Source organism: Bos javanicus, chromosome 7, assembly GCF_032452875.1.
Source record: "Bos javanicus breed banteng chromosome 7, ARS-OSU_banteng_1.0, whole genome shotgun sequence".
Taxonomy (NCBI): domain Eukaryota; kingdom Metazoa; phylum Chordata; class Mammalia; order Artiodactyla; family Bovidae; genus Bos; species Bos javanicus.
In genome coordinates this window covers 44050369-44056368 of record NC_083874.1, presented here as the reverse complement: position 1 = coordinate 44056368, position 6000 = coordinate 44050369, and the positions used below count along the sequence as shown (strand labels likewise).

General features: G+C 42.4%; 1 protein-coding gene across 3 annotated transcripts in view; it reads left to right on the top strand.

The window, feature by feature from the left end:
* The first annotated feature begins 909 nt into the window (after positions 1–909).
* The window catches only part of AFF4 (ALF transcription elongation factor 4), an 84834-nt gene continuing 79743 nt past the window's right edge, over positions 910–6000 (top strand). For 2 of the 3 annotated variants that reach the window (XM_061423477.1, XM_061423475.1), the window contains exon 1: positions 910–1000. The gene's annotated coding sequence lies outside the window, so the exon portion shown is untranslated. The remainder of the gene's footprint in view (positions 1001–6000) is intronic. The other variant, XM_061423476.1, reaches the window with a different exon arrangement.

Sequence of the window (6000 nt, the reverse complement as noted above, 5' to 3'; positions counted from 1 at the left end):
TAAAATTATAGCTTGCCCTGACTGGCACGGATGTTAACAACTGAAGGAAAGTGTTTGGAATGTCCTGAAGAAAAGTACTAATGGTAGAAGCTGTTGAGATGACGAAGAAAAAAGGGCTGGCTTGGCTTCGTGGAAGTTCATGCGAGGTTCTAGGCGGCCTCCTGCACAGAAACTCCCGGCAAACTTCCCTTTTCGGCCGGAGCTGTGGAGGGTCTCGTAACTGACCCCGGGCTTAGACGTCAGCACCTGACAGAGGGTCTGGGGGCTTCAGCCACACCCTTAGGCTGACAGACTTCTCTCCTGAGCCCCAGAACCGGTAGATCCGGCTCGGCCCGGCCCCGCCCTTCCGAACTTCACTAGCGGCTACGCGCCGGGGTGTGCAGGCCGGGCAATGCCCAGCCCGCCCTGTCAGACGCTGCCGCCGGGCTCGGGACGCTGGCCTAGGCCACCTGAGCCAGTACCCGGCTTGCCCCGGGTCTTCGGATCCGGCGGCCGTGCACGTCACCACCGTCAGCGTCACCCCCCAACGCAGCAGGCCCCGTAGCCCTCCGTTTTTGTGGCGGGGAGGGGCGCGGCGACGCCACGTGACGCTCTGGTCCCCGCCCGGCCCTGGTCACATGGGTGGCGCGGCCGCTGCGTCAGTCACAGTCCTGGCTGCGGTAGTCGAGCCGCCGTCGCCAGCGGACGGGGCGGGGGAGCCCGGAGCCAGGTTCTCGTCAGCCCGCCCCTGTCGCCTCAGCCGGCCGTCGGGGTCTAGGCCCGACAGTCATGGAGCGGGGCGGGACCTCCGCCTGTGGTGTTTGAAGTACGTCGCCGCCTGCGCTTTTTGAGACCTCTCGAACCCCCGCCGCCGCCGCCGCCGCCCGGAGCTCCTCGCCCTTGGCAGCCTGTCGCCGCCCCCCCCGGCGGGCTCGAATGCGCGTCCCTTGAAGGTGCAGGCTCGCCGCCGCCTCTGCCGCAACCGGGAAATGGTTCGGGCCTAGCGGAGCCGGGACTGGAGGTGAGAACAGCCGACTGACTGACTGAGGGCCGGGCCGGCCGCGGGGAGACAGTGGGGGGAGGGGAGAACAGGGTTCTCCTGGGGGCTCGGAGAGACCTTCCAAGTTAGGGCTGCTCGATTCGGCTTCTTCCCTCATCTTCGCCTTCCACCCCCGATCCTCAAAAAAAAAAAAAAAAAGAAAGAAAGAAAGAAAATTTAAAAAGCTAACCCAATCCTAACAAAAATTCCCAGAAATCCATCTTCACCGTTTCTCCTTTCGTCCCTTAATCCGTTCCTTCCCTCAGAAATTCATCATCGACTGATCTGTTACTTTTTAATACCTTCCTCAATTTCAAGTCATTTCTAGTTAAAAGAGAGAATAGGCCTAGGTTCTGGCTATCATTACCCAACTAGTTCTCGCTTTCCTTCTCGCGATCCTGCGCACGTCCTCCTCCTCCTCCTCCCCCGCCCCCCCCCCCCCGCAAAAAAGAAAAAAAAAAAAAAAAGGAAAAAAAATTTCCGCCTTCGACTGGCGAAGGGGATTGACTAAAAATGGGAATATGGGGGTGTAATACTTGAATACCCCCCATAACTTCTGAATCGCCCTGCTAGCTAGTTACCCCGATAGCTTGTATTTGGGTGTTGATGTGTAGGCCTTCCCTCCAGCTGCCTGTGCCCGGGGTTAATCTCGTAATTGACGTCAGTGCTTTGTTCCTTCCACTTTGCTGTTCCTTCCACTCTTTGAGGATGGATCACGGGATATAGGAGTTTGAGGAGTATCCTTATTGTCTTTTCTTTCACAAACGATATCATTTATAGGAAGTTGAAGGTACAGATGTGAAATGCTTGCGTATAGAGTTCAGCCTAAGACGAAGAGTTCGATTTAGGGTTCTCAGACACTTGCAATTCAGAATTGTGCGATTTCTTTTCTGCTGACCTGTTGGAGATTTTAAACTAAGGCCGGTCCCTTTTCCAGTTACCAGTACTTTTCCTGACGGAATTTAGGCTATAGTTGTTTGTGAATAGGAGGTTTGTAAATGTGACGTTTAAAATGTGGCTTGTGTTTGAGGGCTCCGATGTTAAAAGCACAGAGCTTTGTTTCCGTATTGATTCTGCAAAGCTTTGTAAAGTGCTCCTTTTATTTAACTGTCCTTTAACTTACTAAAATTGAAATATTTATGAGAACTTTCTTGATTTTGTGTTTAATAAAGAGCCTCTGTGGCCAGTGAATCTTGCCTAGAATCGTCTTTGGTCTTATGTTCCTGAAGAAGTGTTGGCAAGTGGCCATCTGGTTTTTAACAAAGCTGGCTTCTTTAAATTGCTCAGATTTATTTTACTTTTTCATCACTGCCTCTTTCAGTCTCCAAACACAAACAAAGCTTAAGTTATTTTAAATTCTCTTTTAGCCTTAACTTACCTGAAGCAATTAAAAAATTGTGTGTGTGTGTGTGTGTGTGTGTGTGTGTGTGTGTGTGTTTAACACCAGCAGTTTCATTCAGTTTATGGTGGCTTGCAGGCTCACGACTTTGGTTTTTGTTAGCTCTACAGGAACAGTAGACAGATTTTGCTTTAAATAAAATTCTGTGTCAGGTGTGGGAACAAGATAGGATGTTTGTGAATGACCAAACCTTTACTGTTTGATTAAAGAAAGAGCTTAGCTGTATTCATTGGAAAATAGTCTACCATTTTGAGGTGTAAATGTGATTCTACAGTGCTCTGAAGCTGTGTAATTAAGAATTCTTAAAGACAGCATCTTTTCATTTAGATTCAGTTTCTGCTTGTCAGATGATGTACATTCCCTTCTCTGTGCACTTAAGATGTTGTAACTCTTCGTGACAGTTGATGCATTCTGCTTTTTATTGTGATTTTTTTATAGGTCTGTTGTGTCTTTAGAGCAAGGACTATATATTTTTGTGTCCTCCCCAATATTTTACACAGTTATTAGGTTGAATTTGAATGGGATATCCAACCCAAGATTTCACAAAAGGGTACTCCTAAAAAAATCATATGAGCAAGTGACCAGTATTTGAAGGGGAAAAAGTAACTATCAGCTACAGAAGATGACAGAAGACGAAGACTTCTAAAATTATGTATCTTTTGTTTTTAAGGGTTAAGGTAAATGTCATATTTTTATATGTACCTGAGAGAAACAAAGAAAACAGGTGTTTCTTTTGTGACCATCTACTGGTTTAGAATGGAGTCTGGAATGTATGAGGCCTTCTCTTTAAATTTTTTTTCATAAAAATCAGAGGTATTCCTAAAGTATCAAATGAAGGTACACCTGGACAGTGACCCAGAAGTGAAGTGTGTATTATAAAAATAGATGACTTAGATTTTATTTTATTTTATTAGTTTTTTAAATTTATTTTTTTATTGAAGTATGTTGTGTTAATTTCTACTGTATAGCAGTGCCTCAATTATACACATATATACATTATCTTTTTATATTCTTTTCCATTATGGTTTACCCCAGGATATTGAATATAGTTCTTTGTGCTGTACAGTACGACCTTTGTGCTCTACAGTAGGATAAACATACAGAATGTTTATCCATTCTGTATGTAACAGTTTGCATCTACTAACCCTAAACTCCCAGTCCATGCCCCAGCCTAGTTGCCCTCTCCCCAACCACAAGTCTGTTCTCTATGTCTGTGAGTCTGTTTCTGTTTTATAGATAGGTTCATCTGTGCCATAGTTTAGATTCCACATAAGTGGTATCTTATGTTATTTGCCTTTCTCTTTCTGACTTCACCTAGAATGATAATCTCTAGTTGTTTCCATGTTGCTGCAAATGGCATTATTTTGTTCTTTTTTTATGACCGAGTAGTATTCCATTGTATATATATGGACCACATATTCTTTATCCATTCATCTGTCAATGAACATTTAGGTTGTTTCCATGTCTTGGCTATTGTGAATAGTGAGCAATAAACATAAGATGCATGTATCATTTTGAATTATAGTTTTTGGCCAAGAGTGTGGCGGTTGGATCATATGGTAGATTTTATTTTTTGTTTAAGCTGTATTCTACAGATATCTTACTATAAAAACTTTTATGTATAATATAAAGGTTTTTCAACTTTTTAACCCCCCAGTCTTCATTATGCTTTTCCCACTTCCTTTTTTATTTCCTCTAAGTTGAAACAATTATATTTGATCCCTGGGATGGTGTTTGCCAGTCTCAGTTATTATGGAATAAGGTATAGTCAGTGACTAAAAACCGCTTAAAGCTAACTTGACTTGTTACCTTGCTACCTTTCTCTTTGGTTTAAGAAAAGCACTCCTACACTTGTGGTTAACTCCTCACGCCCAGAAATTGACTCTATAAATAGATTGTTCTAGATAAAGCCAGTATGGTTTGGCCACCCAGATACTGTCGTGATCTGTCCTGGAACTGGGCTTCTATTCGGCTTCTTTGACTTTTTCTTTTTGTCATCATTAGGGTGGGGACAATTTTATGGAAAGGTGAGTACAGTCAGTGCTCTTCATAAATAGGTCTTCCCACCTCTTTCCAATTGCTGTCATTTCTTCCATCTGGAATATCACTTTTCCTCTTTTATTCCTACCTCTTTACATTTCACCATCATTTAAGGCACAATGCAAATACCATTACCTTAAGTTTTACTTGACGCCACCCTACCCTAATTGTGCCCTATCTCCTTTGAGTCCTTGTATCACTGTATCTCTCTTAATAATTATGTGTTATGCATTAACTGTGAAACTGTAGCACGTTGGATGACTTCAAGCACAGTCAGGGAAGACTCACTAGTAGAATAAAGACTGTTATACAATATTATTGTGTGGTTCTAAGAATTAAAGCACTAATCCAATTTAAGATTTTACTTAAAAAATTAATAGTGATTCCTTAATGTCATCACATATTGTAGTCATTGTTCAAATTTCCCTTACTGGAGTTTTTGTTTTAAACAGTTTGTCTGAATTAGGATCCAAATGAGATTCATACATCATATTGGATTGATGTGTATCTCAACCCTCTTTTCTTTTTTCCTCTATGGGTTCCTTACTGTCTTTTTGTTTTTATTCCTATGCAGTTGGTTTGTTAAAGAAACCAAGCCTTTGCCCATGAGATTTCTCATAGTCTGGATTTTGCTGATTACATCCCTGTGGTTTCATGTAATATGTTCCTCTGTCCACTGTTTTTCCTGTAAATTAGTAGTTACATCTAGAAGCTTGATCCAGTTCAGACATGAATTTTCTTTTTAATGGGAAGAATACTTTGTAGGTAGAGTTGTGTACTTCCCATGTATTCTTGAACTCTCAGCCTGGCTTCTCATCCTAGCAAGCCAGTAAAATTGCTCTTACCAAGGCCACCTGTAACTTCTGCGTTGTCAAATTGTATAGTCATTGCTTAGTCGTTTACCTCTTTCTATACTTGGTATTGTTACCCATTGTCTCCTTGATAACTGTTTATTTACTTGACTTTTATGACTCTGTCCCTTTCCTGCCTTTCTTAGTACTAGCTGCCTCTTTGCAGATGCTTAATTCTCTGCTGATCATATTGATAGTTATGAATTTTCACCTGGACCTGTTTTCACTCTTCTAGGTGATTTCATCCGTTTTTATTGCTGTAACTACCATCTTTAAGTTTTAAACTCACTAGAACTCTTTGATCTAACTGACTGTCCCTCTTGAGATTGTCCAATATGTACCTTGTTTTAGTCAGGAAAAAGACACATTTCTAACTTAAGCATAAAGAAGAATTTATTGGAATTCCCATGAATTCTCAGGAAGGCAGTCAAGCCATAGGAGGACAGCTGGAAGTCAGGAAAAACTAGATCCAGAGGCTCCATGTGAGGTCAGGAGTATCCTCTGTATCTCAGAAGATACTCTTTTTTTCTACAAGATGCTATTTGTGTGTTGAGTTAGTTCTCTTTTGCTGCAGATCAACTTTAATACTTACTAGTATCTTTTGAATTTTAAATCTTGATCTTCTGCCATCAGAGAGGCTGACATGATTCTTAATCTCAGATCTCAATAAAGGGACTCATTAGATTATGTGT